Consider the following 15995-nt stretch of genomic DNA (forward strand, 5'->3'; position numbering starts at 1 on the left):
AATTTTTTTTTTTTTAAATCAGTTGCTTCAGTGAAGGTTCAGAAATTTTACAGGTTCCAACACATGGACCCAGAGTCTACCTGTCTATCAGGAACCTGGAATTTGGAGATTTCGTTTGGGAAAAATCATGAAGTCCACTTGGACCATAAGAAGATACAACTAAGAACTAAAACCTTTTCTTAAGCCCCAAATGATGGTAGTTGAGCAAACCAACCACCTTCAACAACAAAGAAAAAGAGGTACACATGGTTTACCATGAGTTAATTCAAGCGCTGAATGATTATTACACCATCAAAACTAAATCAGAAAACTTCATGATTCCAAAAGGGATGAAATATTAGGCTAGTGCAGTGTGGTAATAACAAAATACCACCAGATTCATGCTTTTCCAAATACTTTGCTTTGCTGCCTAAATTGTGAACAAAACAAAATTCTTGGCTCTAGCATCTGCCTCCCTCTCTGACTACAGCTCTTGCCATGGCCATACTTCCTGACATTCTTCTGCTCCTTCTATTCTGTCCTCCTTGCTCGTCCCTGAATAGGCTGAAGTCTGCCTCCGAAATGTTGCCTCTTGGAAACTAAACTGAAAAGTGGATTACTTATTTAAATTAAAAACAATGACCCAAAATTGGTGGTGTAAGTTATTGCATAATTTAAAAAATGACAAGTTTTCTTGGTTCTCAGCATGAGAGCACTAACATTAATCGAGCATGTCACTGTGTTGAGTCATTTCTCATTCAACATTCCATAAAGAAGCTGTAATTTTTATCACTGTAATACAGATGAGAAAACTGGGAAAAGCTAGGAAATGTCAGAGCTAACAGTAAAACTCTGCCTTCTTAACCAATATTCTGTACTAATGCCCTGAGTTTATGTATGAATTGGGTTGTAGGTATATAAATGAAGATCCCTTGCAGACAGATACATTTAAAAAATCCCAAAACTTCTAGAGTTTTCTTGCAGTGTTGGGCATAAAATTTTGCTCATTCTCAATATAAAAGGATTCTTTGTCAGTGTACACACACACACACATACACACACACTTGTGCACGAGTACTATCCATGTTTTCCCTCAAAGCTATAAAAAGGTTACCTAATCTAAAAAGAAGATATTCAGCTTCACATCTTATGAGATCCTCTATAGTTTTAATATCTGTCCTGCCCTGAAGCTATCCTCCAGCAATAAACTATACATAGGAATCATGGTGTAAGGGAAAAATAAAGATATATAGTGACACCACTATGTGAAAGCAAAACATCTGAAAATTCAGTGAAAATATTAATAAAATCAGAGAAAAATTTGGTCAAACTTTTTGATATTATATAGACAAAAATAAATGAATAGTTAGCTCAGTTGAATCAACATTTTAGTATTGTTTTAAAATAAATTGACCAAGTATTCTAACTATTGTTTCCAGATTAATCTTTTGGGAATTTTGCCATTTAATTTTAGTCTTTGGACTGTTTACTAACAGGTGAGGTATAAATAAATGTTTAAAGTTTTGGTCAATGGATTGCATTCTCAGAGGAATAATAAATAAATTCTGTATTTCCAGGGTTTTCAATGCAAGAGGTATATTTTAGAATATTCATCTGGGAGTGATGGGACACATATAAGACATTTGTGTATCGTGGTCAATAGCTCGAATCTCGTGATCATATTAAACAAGTAGAGTCTTCTATAGATACTCTTCTCCTCCTAAAGGTGAGATGAGCCAGCTTAGGGAAATTTTGGCATATAGCCTTGAGGTAAAGTAGATGGCCAAAGACAGAAGGAAATCCCAGAGATGGACCCTGGGGATGAAAATGGTGGTGGTTTTGAAAAGCAACAACTTGGAGGAAATGGAGGAAATATGTGAGAATGTGTCTGGAGGATCCTGTGGACAGGTAGGGAAGTGCCCACAGAGAAGAGAAAGACATGTGCCTCCATTTTTACTTGGGTTTCTGATTTTTTTATTATGGGAAAACACATATAAAATTTACCATTTGAATCATTTTAGATGTACAATTCAGTGTCAATAAATATATTCACTTTATGGACCATTATCCATCTCCAGAACTTTTTCATCATCCCAAACTGAAACACTATAGCCATTAAATAATAATTACCGTTTCTCTCTCCCTCAGCCTCTGATAAACACTAATCGACTTTTGGTGTGTATGAATTTGACCATTCTAAGTACCTTATCTGCCAGGGACTGAATATTTTTGTCCCTCCCAAATCCATATGTTGAATGGAATATAATCTCCGATGTGATGATATTAGAAGGTGGGCCTTTGGTGGGCTTTGCCATCATGAAGTTCCAGAAACTTACCTGGTCCCTTCTGCCATATGTGGACCCAGCAAAGAGATCACTCTCCCTGAACCAGAAAGCAGGCTCACGCCAGACACAGAATCTTCCAGTGCTTGGAACTGGACTTCCTAGTCTCCAGATCAATGAAAAAGTAGTATTTATTATTTATAAGCCAGCAAGTCTATAGTATTTTATCAGAGAAGCCCACACTAAAATATTTTGTAAGTGGAAATATACAATATTTGTCCTTGTTTCACTTAGCATAATGTTTTCAAGTTTCTTCCATCATGTAACATGTATCAGAATGTCATTTCTTTTTAAGGCTGAATAATATTCCATTGAATGAATATACCATATTTTGTTTATCCATTCATCTGTTGATGGACATTTGGGTTGTTTCAATCATTGGGTTTTGTGAATAATGCTCCTATGAACATGGTATACAAATATCTTATTTGAATTCTTGCTTTTAGCTCTTTTGAGCATATACCCAGATGTGATGTTTTTAAATTTTAGAACTTTTTATTGACATATAGAATGGTGCACAGGTCATAAGTGTACAACTTAATGAATCATTCTTAAGCAAACACACCCATGTGATCAGAAGACAGATCAAGAAACTGAAACTCAAATTCCACCCCCTTTCAGCCCCTGTCCCTCCCCAACCTCCTGACTTAACCCTTGAGATCAGTCTTGTCTGGTTTTGAACGTCACTGAATGGAACCACACAATATGTGCTCATTTTTTGTTATGTTTATGAGACTATACAAATTATGTTTCTAAGGTTAACATTTGTGAGATTTAAAAAAAATTCATATTGTCACAATGTAGTTTTAGTTTATCCATTCTCACTGATACATACTATTCCCTTATGTAAATATTGCACAATTTATTTGCTCATTCCATGATTCATGAGAGTTGTGCTTCCATTCTTAACTTTTATTTTCTCCAGTTTTATTGGAAAATAATTGACATGCATCACTATATAAGTTTAAAGCATACAACATGACGACTCAATTTACATATATTTTGAAATGATTACTGCAATGACTCTTAATTTTACAAATACCAGGTGGTAGAGAGTCCTTGTAGAGGGAATCGAGGTGTTGGACTTCAGGTCTTACCACTTTTACTTCTTCTACCATAAGAAAAGAAGTTAAGGAGGCAGCTATAAACTTTGTCTTTTAAAAAGCAACCAGTTACCATTTGGCTTTCAACCCATAGGTCTGGTTCTCCTTAATCTGCCAGGATACCCATTCACGTGGGGCTTCCCGGGACTAGAGAAATTCTCTTCTTTTATCCTTAACCTTAGGGATACCTACCTAGGCAATCTGGCAATTTTTCTTTTCCCCTCAGTATCAAAGGGTGAGCCAGTATTACTCATTCTATATTTTACTATGAATGCAGGTTAGAGGCCTTGCCATTGGTGTATTTCATAGAACTGAAGTGGGGCGGCAGTGAGGTGTTGGGAGGAAGAGCAGGTGTCCAACCTGGGCAGCCATCTCTTGCTTCTTCTATCATAGCCACAGGGTTTATGGGTCCTGGTACTCTCAGTGGACTCTGTGTGACTCAACTCTCCCTCCAAACCTCTTCTCCACTCTGTTAGCACCAGACCACCAAAGCACAGGGTAATTCACAATCATCCCACACAATCATCCCAGAGGGATTCTAGCTTGTTTCTCTAGTTTCTACAGTCCCTCGCTACCCTAAGCCCTTACTCCTGCTCCCACTGACTGTGTTGAAGAGTTGCATATTTTCTTTTTTTTATAATTTTTTTTTTGGCATTTTTTTAAAAAAGTAAGCCTTAATGCCCAATGTGGGGCTTGAACTCACAATCCTTAGATAAAGAGTTGCATACTCCACCAACTGAGCCAGCCAGGCACCCTGAAAAGCTGCATATTTCTCTTGGTCCAAACTGTCTTCTGCCTTCAATTATTTGTGTCTTAAAAATACTCCTTTTGGATGGATAGCACATGACATATATCTACTGTTTGCTTTATAACCAGAATTTTATATTTTGGATGATCAAGAAACTCTCGTGATAGGGTACAGAATAGAGGGAGAATGGCTAAAAAGCCTCAAGATTTTGGGTAAGTCAGATTCAGAACTTCTCCTTTTTTATAGATTGCAGTAATGAACTCTATTCATGTTGGTTCATCTTGAGTTTATGGCGGTGAGATTCAGTGCAAAAACATGAATGCTATCGATTGAGTTGTGTCCCACCAAATTCATATGTTGAAGCCCTACCTACAATGTGACTATATTTTGAGATAGGGCTTTTAGAAGGTAATTGAGGTTAGATGAGATCATGAGAATGGGGTTTTAGTATTAGTGGCTTTATACAAGAGGAAGAGAGAGAGTTTTCTTTCTTCTGCCACCATGTGAGGGTACAGCAAGAAGATGGCCACCTGCAAGCCAGGAAGAGGGCCCTCACCAAGACCTGAATCTCCTTACACCTTGACCTTGGACGTCCCAGTTTTCCAGAGCTCAGAGAAATAAATTTTTATCGCTTTACCTATCCAGTGGGGCATTTTGTTATGGCAGCCTGAGCTAAGACATTGTGTCTTACAACTGAAGCTCTTGAATGAGTCACTTCTGCTTATTAGATGAAGTTTTTAAATTTACAGATTGTTAGTAATATTCCTTATTTCCCCCAAGTAGCTGGGAAACTCACTGAGATAACATATCAGGAGTTTGACAGATACAGAGTAAATTTCTTAAAAGTTACTTCCTTTCCCCTCCCCTCCTTTGTTTTTTACCACCTGAGCACAACTGTAAGATGTAAAGGGAACCATAGGCCACCACCGCTTTCCAAACAGGCATAATAATGAAAATGGCTAAGACTTATTGAGAATTTACTATGGATCAGATGCTACAGCTACCACTTTATTTGCATTATTTTGTTGAGTCCTCACAGACACTTTAAAATAAGCATTGTCATTCCCTTTAACAGATGAGGAAACTGAGGCTCAGAGAAGACAAGTAACTTCTCAAGGTTGTATAGCTATTATATAGTGGATCTGGGATTTATATCCATGTCTGTTTGACTCCCTGGGCTGTGTTCTTAATTATTATTTTTTTTTATTTCCAAGTATATGATTATTGTTCATTCAACCCGAAGGGCACAGGAGATTGAATCACCGCTCTCATGCACCTCACTCTCTAGTAGGAAAGGCAAAAGTGAAAATCAATAATCAGTAAATAGTGTGATCAATGTTAAATCTGCACAAGATGTTATTGAGTACAGAGGACAGATGCCAACTGTCTGAGAGACCAGAAAATTGTTCCCCAATCAGTTTGCTGGACTGCCGAAGTTGAGAAGGACATTTCAGACTGAGGGAACAAAGGCTCAGAGGCATAAGGGCAAGGCTCATTGGCGATCCATCCACATGTCTTTTTGGGTGTGTGGAGCGAAGGACACACACTAGGGAAACATAGGAAATGAAGCAGGAGAGGTCTGGAGGAGCCAGATTGTAAAGAACATTTATATGACATACAAAAGCATTTAAACTCTGCTACAGAATATATGTTTTAGAAAGCCGTTCTTGTATGTCTTCTCCCTTGACACAGTTTTATCATAGAAAGGAATGTGTCTTGTTTAACTCTGAGTAGCTAAAGTCTAGCAAAATAGCTCTTCAACATTTATTTGCCTGAATGAAAAAGTGAATGGATGAAGGAGTAAATGAACAGCGTTAATCACATCACAATAAATATTTTGACTGCAGGGGTTAGAGGGTGCCAAGAATGGGGTAATAGATAAGAGTGAGGAGGAAATTATCCGGCAAAGGTATAGAGAGATGGATATTGGAAGGTTATTTAGGAAAGGGACTGTCATTTACCAATATAAAATTATCTAGAGGGCTGGCTGGAGGCAGAGTGACGCGAGATGGAGGAGAGAAGCGGCTTTCAGGAGAATACAGGTGGGTGTTGGATACGTTGAGTTGGAAATGACTGGATTTCTGGTTGTCACTTGAGTTTGGAAGCTAGAGGTCATGCTCTGAAAACCATAGCAATACCTGTTTACATTGAAAGAGAGTATGTACAGAGTATGTACAGACTAGAGTGAGTTCTGCGGTTGAAACTTAGGAAAACAACAAATGCTTTCCAGAGGTTAATTCATATTATAGAATCTTACTAGTCATCAAGGATAGAGAAAGAGGAGCCTAGAATGTGGGCTTAGGAGGAGTAAGGGATAAAACGAATCTCGTGGCATGAATCTAAGGACAATTCAAAGGGGTATGTATTCAACAGCATCATACTCTGCAGAGAGGAGTAAATTTGGCACTATTTTGTTACATGTTGTTTGACAGTATATTTATTGGGGAAATTATGTGATATCTATGGAATTAATTTTAAAACAATTTTAAGGGCCTGCTTTGCATGGTACTATATTTTTTCCATGAGTTGGATGCATTTTATATTCAGCAGTGGAAACTGGGCATTTTTAAAAAGTAAATCATATCCACAAATGACAGTTCCATGAAAAAAAAAATGAGGGATGTTAATACAGTGTAATACCATGAGGATACAGTGAATGCAATTACTTGTTTGCTCAAGGCATCATTAGGTAAGCTGTTGGTAGGAGCAAAAAAATAAGAGACCCAAATGGAAATTTCAGAGCAACTGGTGTGTTGACTTTTCTGGGAGCAAGTCTCCTTAGGATGCCGACTGTAGTAAAATATCTCTGGAATAGATGGGAATAGTCTTAGAGGCTTTGAATAGATTGAAACTATTACAAATGGAAGCATCACTGAAGATTCCGCATAGTAATCTATTTACAAAAATAAGGATTATTTTCAAGGTTGTGGAAAACAGTTAAGTCAGTTTCTAATTTTTTTTTGAAATTTGAGTTATCATAGTAATTCAATTTTTAAAATACTTGTTGAGACTGAGGGATGAATACATGTACCTATCTAGGTAAAGTATCTGTGCTATGCAAAGGAAAAAGAAGCCTATAATTTAAAAAAATTATTGAATATATAATATGTACAAGAAAAGTGTGCATAAACATACCACTCAATGATTCTTTTTTTACAAACACCACTGTAAAATCTACACCCAGATCAAGAAACAGACATCAACAGCACCCCAGATGTCTTCTTTAATCTGCCTCCCAGTCACCAAGAGTAAACACCATCTGGCTGTACAACATAAAATCTAAAATTTTAAACACTAGATTTTATCTGATTCTCTGCATTTGCTTGTTTTCTTCTTTATTTGGGCTTTAAGCTTGTCCATGATAGGGATTATGGCTTACGCTGTTCATCTTTGCCAAAAGGGCCTAGGGCACAGGTAGGAACACTGTAGGCATTCAATATTAAATTAACTAACAAAAATGGAATGCAATGGGAGCAAAGAAAACTTGAGGACAGTTGGAGCCAGAAACTATTCCCCGTGTTAAAGGTGTTTTGGTCTTGGTGGCAATAAAGGACCAACAATCACCTGGACCAGTTCTCATTCTGAGTGTGACTCAAGGTAGCGCAGAGAGAGAATAACAGTTCTCTAGGGCTGGCTTTAGGCCTTATGTATGTTAGGATATCAGAGATGGGGGTTGATAATAGCACCATTTAAGATATTCTAGAACAATCTGACAGAATTTTTCTGTAGTAGTGAATGTGGACAAGATTTTTTCTTCCATTCTTCAGGGAGGTTAAAATAGTCCCTTTCCAGAGACCACAGGAGGTTATAGTTGAAGGAGATGAATTTCATATGTCATTTAATATGTCATTACTGTTCTTCATTCTACATATATTTTAGAGTTTTCTCTCAGTGCATTTACTGATAAATATCAGACACAGTTAAAATGATACAAAAAAGGAGAATAATCAGCTATGTATTCTCTGCATTTAGTTACCTAAATGTTGTCAATAGCCTTTGTTTTTATTACTTTATTGTATCACTGACATTTAATTCGATGATACTAATAATAATTAAGATTAAGTGACTGCTTACTATAAACCAGCCCTGTAATTTACATAAATGAGCCCATTACAGCCTCGTAATTATCACACCTCATATTATATGCTGTCCCCATTTTAAGGAAATGAGGCTTAAAGAAGTTCAGCTACTGGCCAAAGTCATAAATCAAAGTGGATCTTTGGCTAGAGATTCAAATCCAGGTCTGTATAGTTCCAGAACCTGGACTTCTACCTTCTATAAGATACTTCAGTATCTTATCACTCGTGACACTTTGGGCTTTTACCCATTATTCAATACTCAATACTGTTTACTGAAGTTTTGTTTCGTTTAATGACTCAGTAGATATCTTTTTAACGAGAAAATACAGCAGTCCTGGGCGGTGGCTATCTCTAGTGTTGGTAGTCATTAAGAGAGATTTCTATAACACACCAGAAGGTTGGCTATAAATCTGGAGCAAGGATACAGAACTAGAAAGCTAAATCTTAAGTATTACATTCAACTTAAATTGGAATATTACGGAAGGGCAGTTTTGGTAATTACATACATACATACAGCATTTTAGATTCTGACCAATTCAGTTAACTTTTTGGATACACTTGTTGTCTCTGGAAGTTTCAGTTCAAACTAAAAAGCTATCTGGTAATTTCCATTATTACTGCAACATGAATTAAACTAACACATTATAAGAAGCTTCATAAAAAGTATCACACCGGTGAAAGGCAAACTACCAGGTAGGGGTGCTCAGAAAGGCAAATTAGTCTCTTGAGATGAAAAGGCAACAATTTCTTAGGCTCTGATGATCTCCCCAAGAGGAAGATTGAAAGGAGAGGTGGTTGGTCTTCTCTGGAGATAATGAGAGCATAGCTCAAAGTGGCTTTCTGTTCTTCTCCTGGAATAGTGTAGGTGACCAAGGTGAACTTTTCTTCTATATAAAACCGTTCCTGGACTCCCTTTAGGATGAGTGTCCATTTCTTGTCACCCAGCTCTTGGTGGCCAATTCTCAAGCCTGTTTCACACTTTGCTCTCACCATGGGTTTTTGGGCATCTTTGAACTTCCTCCAATGTACCTTCAGGCATTTCTTAAAAGTGCTTGAGAACCATTTTGAAGATGGCAAGCTAATGCTTATGTCTATGCTTGCTGAATTTCCTAAACTACTCAAATTCCATGAAACAGGGTTTTGACTGCTGTCATCTACAACTGTCTCACGTGTAATTTTAAGTACAGCAAGACACCAGAGAGGTGACAAAGAAGCGGGTAGTAATAAAAGTAAAATACTGTTGTTTGGTCTTTTAAGAATGAATCACATGTGTGAAGAAATAAATCTATTCCTTTAAAGCCTGGTAGATTATTTTAGGGCATATCAGGAGAGAAATAGAATACGTTCAATTAAGAATGATTGAGAAATATTATTCTTTAAAATAGCTGTCACTTCAATTATTTATCATTTTTATTCTCAGCTCAAGAGTAAAAAGACAAATTTTCTATAACTGGATTGCTATTATAAAGCTAACCAGATACCTTTGTCTTTCTTCTTGCTTTTATATTAAGCCCTATAGACTAAGCGCTTGGCTATAAATAAAACTATTGATGTTAAAAGGTCATGGCTGTGACCTTTCACATGTTTCTTCTCCACTGTATCTATATACACTGTATACTTTACCTAGAGAAGAGATTCTTTATTTAAGAGAGCTTAAACTGTTCAAATTTGTAATGTACTGGGGATTTTGGAATGTCTAGGGGACTTAGTGGATAAAGAACTGACCTTTCATCTCTGAACCCAGACACAGTCCAACCTCAGATAAGTGAAAAAGTTTTGTGTCAGTTGCCTGTATGATAAACTGGTACTATCCACTATCTTCCAACCCAATTAAGCATTACTGGCAGATCTGGCCTCAAGAGGCACATGGAGTATAGAAATGGAATTACTTCTACTCCTGGAGAGGGTGTCTGAAGCTTCAAGATAGGATTTTAAGGTTATAAATGGGAAGCATTGGCCAAAGTAGCATCTATAGATGGAAATCCATAAGCCCATGTGAACACCAGCCCCCTACCCCCACCCCAATCAAATGCAAATTTGAGATACTGGGATATTTCCTAGGTTCATCATTTTAGCTTCCATTTGCTATGTCTTCAGATGCAATTTGTGAAATATTTTTATTTTAATCTACAGGAAAAAATAATTAGAATGTAGGAGACAGTAGCAGATGTATGTAGTAGTAGCCAGCAGTGAAATTTGGTGCTGGTAGAACCAGCCTAATGTTCACAGAGAAATGCAGACAAGAGTTTCTAAAATATTAAATAATGCACAAATTCCTGCATTTATACTGGGATACATTATATGAAGTTGTGACAAGTTTTCATTTTATTATTTAAGTTTTACTTACCTAACATTAAAATGAACTCCCTTTTCAAATAAACATTCGAAATAATGAAAAGAACACCTCAAGAAACTTCTTGAGGACATGATTGCTGTTTCTTGACATCTTTGATTTTTCAAATATGTGACCTCACAATGCAAAGATGATGCCCACTATCTGCTTTGTCATGAATGGATGAATAATGGTTGAATGAGATACTATTTATTGCATGTTAGATGGCCATTGTGAGTTAGAAAAAAAATGGTTAAATGTTTCAGTGTTGAAGAATTAATGAGAGAGGGGAAGTTGAACAATTTCTATAAAAATATTCAAGCAATTTAAATGTTCAACAATGAAAGGTGTCAGAATTAACCTGAGAAGAGCCTTTTGTGGAAAGTAATACAGTGATTAAGTATCTTTATTTTTCTCCATTAGAGAGAAAACAATGGCCATTGTCATTTAATTTAGTTTAAGTAGAGCTTCATTTACATACTACTAAGAATTTTGTAATATGCAGTTATACAGCAACTATTTTAAAATTAACAAAAGAAAAAGAAATAATGTTTTTTTCCTTGGGGATATATGACAAGGAAAAACTTGAGTAGACTACTGAGTTAATCTCTTTGGTTGGATTAGAGTTATTTTTTTGTTTGAATTTCAATATTTTTCTATATCTCTAAGTGTTGTACGGTAAGCATATTTATTACTACTTTTTTAACCAGGAAAAGTGACCTCTGAAACAAGCACTGCTCCCTAAAATCTATCTCATTACAACTTTCTCTATGTCCGTCATTCATGTTTGGAAAACTAAAAACAGTATTCATTCTGTAAATTTGAAAGTCACTTACGTCCTTTGGGCAGCAAAGGGAGAATACTAGAAAATGTTTCTGTGAGTAATTTGATTTGAAAGTTGAGAGAAGGTGAACTCAATAAAGGTGAAGAATTCAAATTCAAGAGCAGGGGTAAGAAAGGCTGGAGGGGACTTAAAAATACTTGAGAAGAATTTCACTAAGTGGTTCCAAAGAAAAGACAGTAAGCCAATTTTGATCTATGTACATAGAGGATCTGGATACTTTCTATTATTGGTGTTAAAAGACAATACAGGAATCATAGACCCCAAATGAGTCCCTTGTGTTAAGTCTCACATCAGCAAACCCAAACCTAACTTAACTGCAGTTTCAGCCTCTCCAAGGAAGGTGATCTTTTTAACTGGTCAGTCTGCATCACCTGGTCATCACTGGTGAGGTCATCTGCCTGATACATCAGCTTCCTTGAAACAATCTACTCTCTACTAAAAGTTTCCTTGCTCTGCCTCCTTCTGCTTATTAAAAGCCTTTGAGGGACGCCTGGGTGGCTCCGTGGGTTAAGCGTTTGACTTCGGCTCAGGTCATGATCTCATGGTTCGTGGGTTCGGCCCCGTGGCAGGCTCCGTGCTGACAGACAGCTCAGAGCTTGGAGCCTGTTTCAGATTCTGTATCTCCCTCTCTCTCTCTGACCCTCCCCTACTCACACTGTCTCTCTCCTTCTCTCTCAGAAATAAATAGAACATTAAATTTTTTTTAATTAAAAAAAAGCCTTTGAGCTCCTTTCTTTCTGCTGGATAGGACGCTGCCCTATTCATGAATCACTGGATAAAGCAAATTAGACCTTCAGATTTACTCAGTTGGATTTTGGTTTTAACAACAGATCTGGCCAAAACTGATTAAATTAACCAAATTATTACTCATATTGCTTTAGTTAAGACATTTAATGTGAATGGCAAAAATAGTAGCAAAACAGGAATATTAACAAAGAAAAGAAGTAAAATCTAGAAGGTAGCAGATTGAAAGATCAAGATACGAAATATCCAAACTGCCATCAAGTTGGAAGTGAGAAAATGGTCCCATATTTTGTCTTCAAAGAGTAGATTGGAAATACACGCTGAAAATCTGAGAAGGATTGGAGTATAATATTTTTGTGAGAAAAAACCGAAAGCCAAAATTCAGATTTTGTGACTAAGGATTTTTGGTTTTATGTCTTAAGATGATCTATTTTCTCCATATGGCTTTTCAAAGGGAGACTGGATGTAATCACTAAGAACCATTTAGATATGGCTTATTTTGGAAATATTATCTTCTCAACACTCGCAATTTTTCCTATCTCACGTGGGAAACTAAAAACGAAACCCCAAATTCTGATTCCAGCACACAAAAATTCCAGGCAAATCTTTTGCTCCTAGTTGGAGTTTTTGCTTGTTTTTAGAAACTATAGAAATACAGCTTGCAGTTAACTTTACTTGGGGTAAATCAGTGCATCCTCATAACAGAGGTATACAACCACGGATGATGCAAAAATCACATTCATGTGAATCACATATTTTCATAACCTTTCTCTATGCATCTCCTTTATAGCATGCATAACAATTATAGTTTAAAGAGCTACTTACTTAATTATTAATTTAATATATGTGTATCACACTGAGCACGAACACCTGCCTACTTTTGCACCACTGTATGCAAGGTGCACAAGTGCGTGACACATAGTAGGTGCTTCCTAAGTGTGGAATCGATGAATAAATAAAGCGCTTCTTCTCGAGCTTTCATTTTGACTTAACTGACACATGAGAAAACCGATGCCTGTAATCAAGTGGCTGTCCATTGCTCAGAAGTGTTTTTCACTATTTGAAAGAAAATAATACTTTTTAATTTTATCGACTTAGAGATATGGATTTTTCTAGAAACGAAACAGAAAGCGAATAGACAACCACAAACTCCACAGAAGATATTTAATGAACAAAATCCCAATTTCACTAAGAAAACGCAAGTCACTGATGACTGTTATGCATGTTTTCGTTTAAAATGTCTTCGTATTTCTCACATGCATAAAGGCTTGTTTAGAAATGTCATAAATGGTCATTTAAAACCATGTCCACTTATTTAATGTCCGCAGGCAGTCCATGCGTAGGAAAAGCCAAGAGAACGCCACTTGCTTTAAAGATGACAATACCTTTGGAATGTTAATAGCGTCAAACTTTCTAAAGGAAAATTATTTCTTTCGCGAACAAGGAAAGAGTCAGGTTGGCTTAGTCCGTTTTGCACCTTTGTGCTAGGGAATCTCTGGGTTTAAATTACAGCAGCTTCAGTCTTTGCTTTTCAATCCCTTAATCCTCAAGGAGCATAGGTTTCAGTTCAAGACAACTTCACACAGAACATAAGAAAAGACTCTGTGAGCCTACCTCAAGTATGATGATCTTTTTTTCAGCTGTGATCTTTCACTTGCATCCCATAGTCAAAATGACTTTGAGGCAAACCAGTGTCAAATAATTAATGCATTTTCAATGAAGGACTTTTTTCCACTCTGCTATAATGCAATGCATGAACAGCAATAAATACTTTCATGTAAGCCACTTGTACCTGTGGTTTTCATCACTGTTTCACTGGGATCCTTCACATTAGAGAACCTTTGTGAGGTGCCTAAGCTGAAATGGAAAGAAAGGCTGGCCTCGGAGGTTTTACATCTGGTAGCCTACCCCATTACTTACAGGCTACATGTAAAAAAAAAAAAAAAAGTTATACAGGTTGAATTGGGGCAATTATGTTCTGATCTAAGACATATATATTTGTCGATTATTTCCAGGTGTTTCTTAAAAAAACATGTTTTCTTGATCTATAATTAATATTTTGCTGATGGTGCTCTAACAAAATGCCACAAAACCACTCACCATTTCTCCGCGCCGTAAATGATATGAACTAATAGCAACCATATTAAGATTCTTAGGTTTTTAAGCATTATCCTAGTTTGTGTCACAACTATTATTTAAAATTATAATATCCAGGTGTTGTATATGGTATTTGATCAAAGGGAATGGAAATGTAATGAGTTATAAGTTTTCTCCCTGAGGACCCAAACTGTACATAATGGGAGAGGGTGTGATTTATTTTCTGAGTCATTCTGGAAACAGTTAGAAAAACCTTTAGTTAAATGTTCGTAACTGGGGTTATTGAATCTGCTGATATTTACCACTTACAGGGGGGTTACGGGAGTGCTTTTTTCGAGGGGAAAACCGAACTAAAGAATCTTTACAAAAAACCTCTACCTATCAGAAAGCATTAGTATCACCTGCTGATTTTTTAACGAATATTTCCAGACTCTGTACGACATGTTCACAGAATCAAAAACAAACAAGCAAAAAAAAAAAAAAAAAAAAAAACTTTNNAAGAAAAAAGACTTTGAAACTGACTTTTAGAGATAACAAAAAGTGACATTTGGGTTTTTTTTTTTTGGATGGTGATGAATGCATCCTCTAAGTGACAATGAACAGTAGAGTTATAATTTTATGAGAACATTTCTAATTTTTCCCACATTAACCTTGTGTTAAGAAATGCTGACAACTTTGAATTATAGGACTGCATCCACTTCCCGTTCTTCACCATCAGTGAACATGATCAGTCCTTCCCCTTTAAGCAAATGCAATAAGGAAGCATCAGAAGAGGGTTGAACACTTTTTTTTTTATTTTTGATCTTCCTCAAATATTGTTTGACCTTAATCACTGTCTTCCAACAAGCTTAATGTGACATCACCTTGAAACAAAAACACAGAGCTCTCAAGTCTGGCTCTGGAATGAAAAAGCCCTGATTATTAGTCCTCTGTGTGATCTTTTCAGATTGCACTGATGAGATGAAGTTTAATCTCGTTTCTCTCCTCTCCAGCACCACAAACCACAGGCAGTTTAAGGCAGCCTGAAAATCTCTTACATCTGGAAGAGCAATAATTCATGGGATTTCGCCTGACAGCCATGACAGGCAGCAGGGCAGCCAGAAACAACCGTCTCTTATGTTGTGCTATTTGCAAAAAATCAGAAGAGGAGGAGTCGGCACAGGACCACATCCTTCTTTAGCATATGTTAGTGGAGAAAACCCTTTTATTTTCTGCCAGATGCTTCATGAATAGGTCCTAAATATTACATAGACAGTAGCTATCACTTCCAAACAAAATTCCTGGGTGTCTGCTAAGCTGCCGAGCATATGAAGGCCTATTGTCTGGCAAAGGGTCATGGTTAAATTTGCACAGATTTTTTAAAATAGATATCTCAGATTCTACATGTAATTTATAGGCGTTTGCACACCCTGCTGTGCATGAATATGATACCATCTTCTGAGCAGGATTCTTGCATGAAATGTATATGGGATTTAGCTACAGTAACTTTTACTGGGCAGCTTTGAATGGCCAGCAAAGTACTAGAATTTACTGCAGCCCAGCTTGTGCTGTCAGGCTCAGGGTTGGTGTTTATGATTTCTGCAGAAGCAGAAATAAACAACTTCTCCTTAATGGCCTTCTTTATGTGTAAGCAGCAGTGGCCCTATCTGCTCTCACAACAGTAGCTGGTGCAGCGGTCTGTCCTAATTCATGTGGAACCAATGTCTGAACATTTGCATTTCTGCTTT

This window comes from Crocuta crocuta, unplaced genomic scaffold (assembly GCF_008692635.1).
Source record: "Crocuta crocuta isolate KB4526 unplaced genomic scaffold, BGI_CrCroc_1.0 scaffold141, whole genome shotgun sequence".
In the NCBI taxonomy this organism is placed as follows: domain Eukaryota; kingdom Metazoa; phylum Chordata; class Mammalia; order Carnivora; family Hyaenidae; genus Crocuta; species Crocuta crocuta.